Source organism: Rattus norvegicus, chromosome 10, assembly GCF_036323735.1.
Source record: "Rattus norvegicus strain BN/NHsdMcwi chromosome 10, GRCr8, whole genome shotgun sequence".
Taxonomy (NCBI): Eukaryota; Metazoa; Chordata; class Mammalia; order Rodentia; family Muridae; genus Rattus; species Rattus norvegicus.
In genome coordinates this window covers 71,677,910-71,690,751 of record NC_086028.1, presented here as the reverse complement: position 1 = coordinate 71,690,751, position 12,842 = coordinate 71,677,910, and positions in this window count along the sequence as shown.

Below are 12,842 nucleotides of genomic sequence, written 5' to 3'. Positions count from 1 at the left end.
GGTGTTGAACTTTGTAAGTAGATGACCTTGAATTCCCTACCTTGCCTCCTCCCAAGTGCTGGGATTACACGTGTGAACCACCTAAAAGTGTAGAGATAATATACAATATAAATTTCTTGGAACGAGCAGGAAAGGGGTACAGAGGCAGGCAGAGAGGAATGTGGTCAGTACTGTCTGCCAGTTTAAAAGTAGTCCTTCTGGGATCAGTGGTTACAGTCATGGACTACCCTTCCAGAGAGCAGGGGTTCAGTTCTCAGAACTCACATGCTGTCTGGCAACTATCCTTAACTGCAGTCTCAGCAGATCCTGTGCCTTCCCCTGACTTCCATGGACACTGGACGTGCATATGGTCCGTAGACGCACACATAGACAAAACGTTCATCCACATGATAATATATAAGTAATGGTTTTTTTTTCTTTTTCTTTTTTCTTTTTTTTTTTTTTTTTGAGCTGGGGAGCCTAGCAAGCGCTCTACCACTGAGCTAAATCCCCAACCCCATAAGTAATGTTTTTAAAAGAGTAATCCTTCCTTCTACTCTGCCATCAGGATTAAGAGTTGTGTGTGGAGTTTTTTGTTTTGTTTTGTTTGTTTTATGGGGTTTTGCTATGGAGCCTGTGCTGATCTTTGGTTTAAAATCTTCCTGCTACCTCAAAGGCTGGGATTTTAAGTGTGTGCCACCATTTCTGGCTTTGCCACTTTTTCCTGCTAATTTCTTCCCAACTCATGGGACTTGGACAACATATGCCACCCTGAAGGAATTCTGCAATTCAAGAAATTTGGACTTAGCTTGGCGGTGGTAGCACATGCCTTTAGTCTCAGCACTTGGGACACCGAGGCAGGCATGAACCAGAGGCCAGCCTGGTCTACAGTGTAAGGTGTAGGACAGCCAGGACTACAAAGAGAAATACTGTCTCGAAAAGCAACTGAAAACAAAATAAAACAAAAATCAACTTAGGACTTAGTATGAAGTGTCTTGGCGAAGTAGAAATGAGATACCAAGTCAGAGGAGTTGGTAAACCACAGTTCTGGGCAACAGGTCAAGGACCAAAAAGGCTAAAGGAAAATACAGTGGGGACAAGTGTAGGGTTGACAAAATAAAGGGAGAAATACATGTAGCAAGTTGGCATAGTGGGCTTTGAATCCAGGGAGAGGAAGAAACCACACACACACACACACACACACACACACACACACACACACAGGTGCGTGAACAGAATGGAAACAGTCTATAATTCACAACTCGCCTTTATGCACCAGCCTGGCGTAGATGACAGTGGTCAGCCAACTTTTAAAAAACACTGAAAAATACAGAACAAAATATCCCCATCCTCCTGACAACCAGTGCTGAGTAAGCCTTGTCTGGAAACTTCCTTTAAGCATAATTGCAAACTTCTGGGAACTTGAATGAAGAGGATGGGGGTGGAACAGACAAAGTTTTCTGTCAAAGATCTGATGTTTGTGCAACACACATCTCTCCAGGAACTCTTAGCTTGGCGGCACACTTGGAAGACAGCAGTTGTACCCCACAGGATACCACGGCCACCTTGGGTCCCTTCTGTATCTCTCAAGGATGGGGGGAGGAGGGGACAGGCTCACATGTACTTCTGAGAAGCCATTCACTGACTGACTTCAACCACTTCTGGTGTGTAGCCACTTCTCTGCTGGAGTGGGGAGAGGGCTTCCTCCCACCTGTTCCATAGTCGCCACAAGAAAGAGCAACTCTGAGCCTCGTTTCCTTGGGTGCCTCTAACGGCCCAGAGGTTTTACTCAATTTTGGTTTTCATTTAAACCAAAAACAACCAAGGTGCTATGACTTCATCATGTGCCACACTCAGAAACTATCTCTCCTTATCGGTGACAGGTGACTCCCTCACCTTATCCCTATAATAGTAAATAATTACTATGTGACCTTGAACAAGTTACTCAGCATCTCTATTTCTTTCCCATGGGTGACGTGGGAAGAAAAATAAGAACCTTTTAGATATAGTGAAAGTTCAATAAGATTATTTGTCCAAGGGTCATAATTCTCCATCTCTCTGTCTCTCCATCTCTCTGTCTCTGTCTATCCCTGTCTCTGTTTCTCTGTCTCTGTCATTTGTCTGCCTCTCTGTGCCTCTCTCTCCTCTGTCTCTGTTATCTGTCTGTCTCTCTGTGGCTCTCTCTCCTCTGTCTCTGTCTGTTGTCTGTTTCTCTCTGTCTCCGTCCGTCTGTCCGTCTGTCTGTCTGTCTCTGTCCTGATAAGATTGACATCTGAACCCTGGCCTGTTCTCAGTTGCAGAGTAGGCTCAATGTGAAATATGACTCAGTGGTGTCCATTTGTCCTCTTGGAGTTCAGTGCTCTTTGTTTTCTATGTCACTGACTTGGTGAGAGTAGGAAGTGAGGGCCTGTAGGAAGTGAGGGCCTGCAGTGAGGGAGGGGGATGAGAGTATGGTGGGAAGGGGATACCCGCAGCTTAAGGTAGAACTCTGGTGTTCTTGATCAGATAGCGTCTAATATGATTGCAAACCAACTCGAGTCTTTAACACGCCTAACTCAAGAAGTAATTCGGTTGTCAGGCTCTACTCAGTGAAAGCCACTTTAAAACTTAGTGGCTTAAGTTTGTTTTAATTTCTCATGGTTATACAGGTTGACCCATGGGTGTTCTCTTGAGCAGTCCTACAGGTCTTACTTGGGTTTCTTCTGTGCTAAGAGGTGAGGTCCATAGGGTGAGATGAGGCTGGGGGACACTAATACAGTGGGTTTCTGAAAGAAATATTAAGTTTAGTTTTATCTTTAGTCACTGTGTTTAGTAAGTGTATGCCAGAATTTATCTGCCTTCCCTCTCAGGCTCTTCTTTCTATATAAGAGACCATCTTCATAAAGCAATTTCTGAGAGGTTGGGGGGGTCTCAGCCCACAGGGCAAGTCATATTCAACACACCATTTTTCAGCCTTTTTTTTTTTTCCCTTTTCTTTTTTTCAGAGCTGGGGACCGAACCCAGGACCTTGCGCTTGCATTTTTCAGCCTTTTAAAAATAATTTTAAGGGCTGGAGAGATGGCTCAGAGGTTGAGAGCACTGACTGCTTTTCCAGAGGTCCTGAGTTCAAGTCCCAGCAACCACATGGTGGCTCACAACCATCTGTAATGAGATCTGATGCCCTCTTCTGGTGTGTCTGAAGACAGCTACAGTGTGCTCATGTAGATATAATAAATCTTTAAAAAATAATTTTAAAATTACAAATCATTTTTTTTCTTTTTTCTTTTTTTCGGAGCTGGGGACCGAACCCAGGGCCTTCTGCTTGCTAGGCAAGTGCTCTACCGCTGAGCTAAATCCCCAACCCCAAATTACAAATCATTTATTTAGAGGTGGGCACATACTACAGCAGTGCATGTGGAGGTCAGAGGTCAGAGGTCAGAGGACAATTTGCTGGAGCTGATTCTCTCCTGTTTGGGTTCTTCAAGTCATTCGATTTGGTGGAAAGTTCTTTTTTATTTTTTTCTTTTTCCTCATGCAGTCCCACAGGGGCAGGAAGAGACATTGCTTAGGGGAGGGAGGATTCATCAGAATCAGAGACAGTGAGCATGGGAGCAGAGGAGCCTGGGCAGGCAGGACTCACCTCTGCTCCTCAGCACAGGCACAGTACCCAGACAGGCAAACCTTTGGCCTCTCAGCTGGAAGGCCACCAGGCCAGTTCTTTTACCCGGGAGCCATCTCACCAGCCCTGTCCCTTCTCTGCGTACACGTATCCTCGCTTGGACACAGACCACATTCTTGTCATTTTTGGTAACTACATGAGATTCCATCATATTAGGATAGGCGTTGGCCCATCGTGAATCATCACTTTGAGCTTCACAAAGGAAGAAAATGAGCCAATACTAATGTGTATTAATTGTCTTCAAAAATGAAAACAAACTTTTTTTACTTTTCAGTACTGGGAATTAACCCAAGGGCCTCGTGCATTTCTTTTTAAATCACAGCAGCAGAAAAGCAACTAATACAGTATGTGTTTGGGAGCTCTCCCTCTCTGTGTCTCTGTCTCTGTGTCTCTGTGTCTCTGTCACTGTGTCTCTGTCTTTGTCTCTCCTCCTCTCTCTCTCTCTCTCTCTCTCTCTCTGTGTGTGTGTGTGTGTGTGTGTGTGTGTGTGTGTAAGGGGACAGCCTTTGAGAGGAGTCAGCTCTTTCCTCCCACCTGGTCAAGACGGTCTCTCTTTTTATTTCTACTGTACTGTGTGCTCCAGTACTGGACTGTGAGCCTTGGGTGAGTCTCATGTCTCCGCCTTCCATTTTGATGGAGGGTTACTGGGAGCACAGATGCTCACCACCAGGCTAAGGTTATCTAAGTCGGTTTGGGAATTGAACTCAGGCTCTTAGGCTTCTGCCAGATCTTGTTTCACTTCCTGTTGCTGTGATAAAACATCTTGACAGTAGCATGTTAGAGCAAGAACAGGCTTATTTTAGTCCATGGTTTCAGGTAACAGCCTATCACCTTTAAACGTAACCCCATTCCTGCATAGGATACAGGAAAAATGCATCCCCGATTCTTGACCAAACAAACAAACAAACAAACAAACAAACAACCCAGAAATACCTTGAATCCCAGTGCTTGGGGGCTAGAGGCAGGCAGATTTCTGTATGTCCGAGGCCAGCCTGGCCTACATAATGAGTTTCAGGTCAGCCAAGACTACATAGTGAGACCTTGTCTCAGAAAGAAAAAACAGTTGTTGAGTTGTTGAGAAAAAATAGTTGAGTGGGACCCAGTTCAGTCTCCAGCAAAGTCCTTGCTCCTTGCCGAGACCTCAGGAGCCAGACCTACACTGTTCCTTTTTATCTTTTTCCAGCACCACTGTCTTCTAAATCCCCATTAGAATAACCCATTAAGCTCTCCTTCCAGCATGCAATGGATTTTCAAACCCAGAGCTCCAAAGCCTGGAGAGCCATACCATCAAGTTTATCGTGGTAGCAACCTCACTCCTGATAACAAATCTTTGTCTTAGTTTCATGACCCATTGTTACAATCTAATAGCCAGACAAAACTCAGCTTAGGGGAGAAAAGATTTATTTCTGTCCATGGTTCCGCTTTCCAGTCTGTCACCAAGGAGAAGTTATGGGAGCCCGATGGGACAACTGGATTCATTGTATCCATATTCAAGGGAAAGTCTCTGTGTGAGTTCTTAGCTCATTGTCTCAACTCTTCTACAGTTCAGGACCCCCTGCCTAGAGACTGATGCTATGTAGAGTGGAAAGGTCTTCTCACTTTAATCAACATAATCAAGACGATCTCCTAGAGATACGCTCCCAGGCCAACCTGATCCAGGCAATCCCTCTACTCTCTTCCCAGGTGATCTTGACTATGTCAACTGGACAAGTAAAACTAGTCAGGTATGGTGGCGCATGCCTTTAGTCCCAATGGGGAGGTAGAGGTAGGTGGATCTCTGTGAGTTTGAGGCCAGCCTGCTTTACAAAAGAGAATTCCAGGATAGAATCACACAAGAAACCCTGTCTCAAAAAATCAAACCAAACCTAACCTAATCTAACCAAACCAACCAAACAAACAAACTAAAAGTCAGACAACTGAAACTAAACATCACACATTGGCATATGTTTTGACTGAGCCATCTTGCTGGCCCATAAAATGCTTTAAAATAGGATCAGATAATATGATGTTCTAAGTATGGCATACTTGATTTATCTACTCACGATAGAATTCTATTGCAATGACATTGATTGAAAGGATTATGAGCAAAGGGACATGGGGAAAAAGAAAGAAAGTCAGGATGCAGTTGTGAGCTTCTGAGTCAACTGAACCTGAGAACAACCCTCCTGTCATGGGGGAGGATGTAAAGTCAAACCTGACTTGAGTGATAGATTACAACAGTGATGGACTTCTGTCACTAGATAAGGTTGTAGATTCTGCCACGGTCTCTTTGTGAAAGCCAGATGCCACAGAAGCAGAAACTTCCCCAATCCAGACCCACGTGAAGAGAAACTAAGGCCTTCGGGGAGCTGCCAGAATCAACCTCTCATCCACAGGAGTGAGCCCCATGGGAAGAGGGCCTGCTAGCCAGAAATTAAGACTTGAGATGGCCAGTTATAGCTGAAACTAACTAGAGCTGTTCAGCCAAAGAAAGTATGAGAGACAACAGTCAGTGTGTGAGCCATGAAGTTTTGAGGTAATTTATTTTAGAGTATAGAAAACTAATATGCATGCTTCTTTTCTTTTTTTTTCTTTCTTTTTCTTCCTTTTTTTCTCACTCTGTAGCCTAGGCTGCCTAGAACTACCTGTGTAGCCAGCTCTGACTGGCCTCAACCTTGCAGTAATCTTGCTGCCTTAGCCTTAACCACCATGCCCAACTTCCCCCTTCCTCCTTCTCTCCCTCTTTTCCTTCCTGCTTGGGATTGAACTCAGGATTTCTTGGACACTAAGTAAATATACTCTGCTGCTGAGCCACACTCCCAGTCCTTTTATGAAACCATTTAAGCCTTGCTTTTACGAAAAAGATGTTTGTTCTTTTTCTAATATGAGCTCATTGTTACCTGGAGTTGTACTTCTGTGGTCCTTTTTAAACACCAGTTCTGGTCAAAAGAAGTCTTCTCTCTTCTGACCCATTTAAGAAAGCTGTTTTAGAGGGGCATGCTGAAACATTTCATTTCCCCCCTTGAGGATCTTCCTATCTTGAGAAAGTTCTGCCATATTGAAAACATGAGGCAAACACTGTGGAGCTCCTGAAGTTTCTTCAAACCTGCTGAAACGGGGTTGGGGATTTAGCTCAGTGGTAGAGCGCTTGCCTAGGAAGCGCAGGGCCCTGGGTTCGGTCCCCAGCTCCGAAAAAAAGAACCAAAAAAAAAAAAAAAACCCTGCTGAAACAAAGGTAAAAGTAATAAAATGGCAAAATGTTGAGAGCATAATCTCTCCATTTTGCTAATTGTGCAAAGCAAACCTGGTTAGAGTTAAAAAAGAAAGTGTAGGCTGGGGATTTAGCTCAGTGGTAGAGCGCTTACCTAGGAAGCACAAGGCCCTGGGTTCGGTCCCCAGCTCCGAAAAAAAAAAAAAAAAAAAGAACCAAAAAAAAAAAAAAAAAAAAGAAAGTGTATTGCTATAATTAAGTAATTTAGGTAAGTAATTCTAACTCTTCACCTAACAGTGGACAAGCTTCAATGACTCCCAAGACCTTAGGACAAGGGTTGTCAAATATACTGCCCTGTGTGACTCAGCCTCTACTACTGTTGTTTTACACATGTGTATGTATGTGTATGTGTGCATGTATGTATGTGTGTATGTATGCATGTGTGTATGTATGTATGTATGCATGTGTGTATGAATGTATGTATGTGTGTATGTATGTATGTATGCATGTATGTGTGTATGCATGTGTGTATGTGTGTATGTATGTTTGTATGCATGCATGTGTGTATGTATGTATGTATGTATGCATGTATGCATGATATATATTGCTATTTTCCTTCACATGTTCATTGTTTCAGCCAAACTAGACTGTGATATTTTTTATTCATCCTTTTTCATGCTAGCTATGATATATGTGAAAGCAAAACACAAAAACAGGGTTTGTGATCAAAGGAGTTGGAAAATGCTGCATGGTCTAGAGCCCTCTGGGAGATTGATAACGCACATTAGCATATTCACAAGTCCTGAGGAGTTCTTCAGTAAAGAAGTTTCCTCAGCTCAATAAGACTTACTTGGATTAGTCAGGATCCAGAAGAAAAAGTAACTATTCAGGAACTTTATTAACACACACACACACACACACACACACACACACACACACACGCACACGCACACGCACACACTCATAGACACACACTCACAATTGTAAATGTCTTAAACAAAACAAAATACAGGCGCTAATTGAACTGTAGCAGCAGACTGATGGGACATCCCAGGATGTGTGGCTCGAGAGAGAGGCCACTTCCGGGACTGGAAGGAGTAAAGGAAAAGACAGACAATTCATTCAGAATGCTAAAACTAAACCCCACACCAGGATTATACCAGATGTGAACATATTCTTGTTTGGTTTTGTTTTGGGTAAGAAGAGCCTCAGCCCTAATTGAACCTTGAGATAGCTGTAGCCCTAACTAACACAGAAACAAAATTATTAATACATAACTAATAATGGTACCTATTAGGGGTTACTGAGTATGTGGGTATATGAGTGCATTGTGTAATCTGGCCATGTCTGATGCAAGCTTGTGAGAAATTCTCATCTAGAACCACCTGGCCAATCCACCTTTTAAATTCTCAGCCCTCAGAAATTATACAAAACAATTAACAATTGTTGTTTGAAACTCTACCAAGTTTCAATGAACCTTTTTAGACAGAAATATGTATCACTGACAACTTTTTTGTTACTGGTGTTCTGTTGTAGCAAAATTCTTACACTCAGATGTGAACTTGGAATTTGGGCAACGGTTTTGTGGACAAGGTTAGCTAGTAAAAATCTCTTGTTTTTAATTTTAAGTGTTGTTTGATACAAGGCCTCATATAGCGTAGGCTGGCCTCAAACTCTCTAAGTTTCTGAGGCTAGCCTCCTTTTGCCTCTACCTGCGTGCTGGTGTTACAGATGTGCCCCAATGTGACCTGCCGTTTTCCTACTTTGGGACAGGATTGTGTACAGCCATTATTGTTACTCTTAACTCTCTTGACTCAGCGGCTTAGTTATCTGTTTCACATATAGACAGGAACTGTACTCAAGCTGTTGTACTCAAGGAACTGCATTCGAGGAGCCTCAGTTTCTGCCTGAACTTCACTTAGCTGTCGAGATGCTAGACTTCGAGCTAATGCTATAATGAGATGATAGTTCTGTTGACTTGGTGGAGGGAGTGTATGCATTTTACATGCAAAACAGACATGAATCACTTGGGACCAGAAGGTGGGCCTAGTAGCTAGTCTCCAAGATAGCAGCTAGTTTCTAAGACAGTTCCCTTCTAGTTATCTCTGCCTCCTGGTATTCATCCCTTGTGTGGCTCCTTCCTACTCTCTACTACAGTTGGTCCGTATGACCAACAGCTCGTGGCAGAAGTGATGGTATGTTACTTCTGAGATTAGGTTGTGAAAGGCTGTGGCTTCCATATGGAGCTCTCCCATCCCTCTCAACCCGACTCCCCATCTTGGATTACTCCCTGTTGGAGAAGTAAGCTGCACGCTGTGCATAGTCTCAGAAGTCCACTTGGCAGAAAACAGCTGGGCAGGAACTGTTGCTGCCAGTGGCTGTAGACGTGAGTCTGGAAGTGACTTCTTTAGCCCCTACTCTAGCTCTAACCAACATCTTGACAACCTCATGAGAGAGTATGAGCCAGGAGCACCTGGTGAAGCCAGCCAGCCTCTGTTACTATCTCTCAGGAACTCTTTGAGATAGTACCGTGTTTGTTCGACGCTGGGATGTTTCCATTTCATTTCTACATAGCAGCAGCAGCAACAACAACCAAACAATAACCAACAGATGGACGGATGCACACTCAGGAGCCAAGGCAGCCAAGCAAGCAGCACAGAGGGGCTTTTCTTTTCTTCTCTGAGATCACCTCAGGTTGATCAGGCTGCCCTTAAACTGGCTATGTAGTAGAAGATGACTTTAAATTCCTGATCCTCCTGCCTCAACCTTCCAGGTGCCATGATTCCAGGCACGCACCACCACACAACCCTTGATTCCAAATCAAACAACAAGGGGATTAGTAAGGCAGCCTGGTGCTTGCTGTTTGCAGGGAGCAGTCTAGCACAGAGCAAAGGAGGGGACAGAAGTGAGGATGAACGGGCAGGTTACCAACCTCCCCACCCCCAATAAAATTCCTGGTAGCATTTTTCAGAACTTTGCCCTCAAACTCCAGCTGGAGGAAGACTATCTAAATTCTTCATCCTAAAAAGCAGGGCATGCCCAAGTCTTACTCATCAATGAAGAAGTCCTAAGAGAAACACAAAGTTCTCTTTTAGCTATCTCTTCCTCAGAACCTCGTGTAGCTCCCCTTCTCTAAGCACCATCACACTTGATCCTCAGCCACTTAAACCATTTGGAAACACAGTTATAGAGCTGTTTACTATACGAGACATAATAAGTATTTGACAAGTCTGATCCGCTTCTGACTCACTGTCTTATGTTGCCCCATCACACCACTTAGTAAATCCCAGAGCGGGGTAAGTGAATGAATGAATGTCAAAGCCAGTGGTTGAAAGGCTGTAATAGGTATCTTAATTTCTATGACTATCATATAAGCTGCCCTATAAACTTGTGGTGAGACCAAGAGATTGTAGCTGTCACACGTTTTGAACCTCTTTGAACTTTTTCCTTGAGGAGAGGGAATAATGAAATTGCAAACTAGTTTGTACCTGGGTGTGAATAATTATCCTGTAAGACCAAAGTCCTGCCTGATTTTTCTTTTCTTCTCCTCCTTCTCCTTCTCCCTCCTTGTTGTCATCATCATCATCATCGTCTCCTCTTCCTCCTCCTCCTCCTCCTCCTCCTCCTCCTCCTCCTCCTCCTGCTGCTGCTGCTGCATGAGGAGCAGGAGCAAAGAATTGCATTGTCTTCTCTTTTACCTTTGGCCCCTCAGAAAAAAAAAAGTCACCTCGAGGAAGAAAAGCATGGTCAGCAATTTGCCAAAGTGATTTCTTCTCCTTCCCAGGTTCCCTGCGGATGGGATAAATGACAGTGGGGATGAGTGGGAAACAGAGAGGGTGTTTGTAGACAAGCTCCTTTAAGTCGTCGGGTCAGGCCTCTCCTCTCCTCTTCCTGCCTCCTTGCCACTATGCCCCCAACGAGTCTCTTGGCTGCTTGTTTCTGAAAACAAATCTTAGCTTGTCACACTCCTATTTAATTTTTTTCTGAAAAAGAAAAAAGAAAAAAAAGCAAACTCTTTATGATTAAGACCCCGGATTTCTTCTCTAACCAAAGTGTCCAGCGCTTCTTTTTCCACCCTTCTTCTTCTGTGATTTTCCCCTCCCCCACCAGTCTTTTCCTGGCTCAACCCAACTCATCCTTCAAGATTTAGTTTCAACTGTCCCTCCAAGAAGTTCCTCTGGAGCCCTTGTGATATATTAGGCCCCTTAGCTTGTTTCAGGGGCTGCTTTGGGCACAGGGCTACCATTTCTAGATCTCAACATTTCAATCTAGAAAAGTGGGATAATATAATACCTCAGAAGCTTGGTGCAGTTACCCTGTCTGATATATATTGCCTGTCACATATTAGGTGTTAATGAGAGTGGCCATTTAACCCAATCTCATCCATCCCTTTGTAAGGACAGGAGGTCCAGCTGGTCAGGAATTTGGCTGGAATAAAGACCTGGAAGGAGACTGCACAGCCGTTTTGCTAATAAAGGTTTGCTAACCTAATTTCAAAGTAACGGAGTTAAGAGGAGTTGATTTCAAAGTTCACGCTAAAATGAAACATTTGATAGAAGGCTGAGCGTAGTTGTTACATTTTCAAAAAAAAGTAGCAATTTAAGTTTTTCATGGATGGAAAGACAATGTTTCCTTTTTTTCTCAACTCTCTGATTTCTTTTGCTTTGTTCCCCACCTTTGTATATTTACATTCCCTAACCGAAATGCTGTGTAACTTCTTAGTCCTTCTTTCTATTGAATTAAGTACAACATTAAACCATTAACATGACCTTAAGAAAAATCAATACTGTCTCTAGGCTGAAGATCACTCTCTGCAGGGCCTAATTGGTTCCTTCTCTGCTTTCAGCTTTTGACTCTAAACTTGTATTACCCAACACAGTCACCATTAGCCACATTTAGCTATTGGGCCCTTGAAATGTGGCTAGTCTGAACTGAAATGTTCTTTAGTTCTTTAAGAGAAACAAACAAACATGGATTTTTGGAAGGTTTAGCTAAAAATAAATTTAAAAAAAGGAATGGCGGGGTTGGGCATTTAGCTCAGTGGTAGAGCACTTGCCTAGCAACCGCAAGGCCCTGTGTTCGGTCCCCAGCTCTGAAAAAAAGAAAAAAAAAAAGGAATGGCTATATAAATATATTTTATATGAATTTCATATAAAATGATACAGCTTCTGATATATTGGCCAAAGATTTGAATATGCATAACAAACAGTAATTGAAATTTTAGGATTTATTTGGCTTCGTTTCACTTCTATTGGCTAGGTCTACTCTAAACTTGACTTTTTTTTCTTTTTCTCAGAATCAGGAATAGAGGATTAATTCTAAGGTCAAGCTCTGTCCTTTCCTGGACTTCTCTATACCAAGTAGGGAGTCCATAGGCCAGAGGCTCCACCATTCCATACAGAATGAGACTCCCGAAGGCCCAAAGGAGTTACAGAATGGTTTTAGATAGAGAGATCACTGAGAGGATCTGTATTTTAAAAAGAAAATGGGCAGTGGTTATTGACCCAAGGCTACCTCTTAAAGTCATTTTGAAATTCCTAACTGGATTACTGTTAGGTATTTCACTGCAACAACTCTCACAGCTGGTGCCATTTTGCGGACCCATCTTATAAATGAGTAAATCAGAATTGTGAGGCTAAAAGGAATAGTTTTGACTTCACTTGGTCCAACTGTCCAGATGTCATATGTAGTAGTATCTTCTCCATCTTAATCTTGAATGTCCTTACACTCAGTGTGCCGTGTAAACTGTACAATATAAGATGTAATGTCAACCGTACAGAAAAGGATTAAAGGGGGAAGACTGGAAGGTTTTATTTATTTATTCATTCATCCATCCATTCATTCATTTGAGGTCTTGCTATGTAGCTCAGGCAGATCTCAAACTTGCTCATAATTCTCCTGCCTCAGCCTCTTGAGCATATATATATATATATATATATATATAAAACTACATTTGTTTTTTCATACTTTTTTAAAAAGCAATTGATGAACCTACATTGACACATCACTATTTCC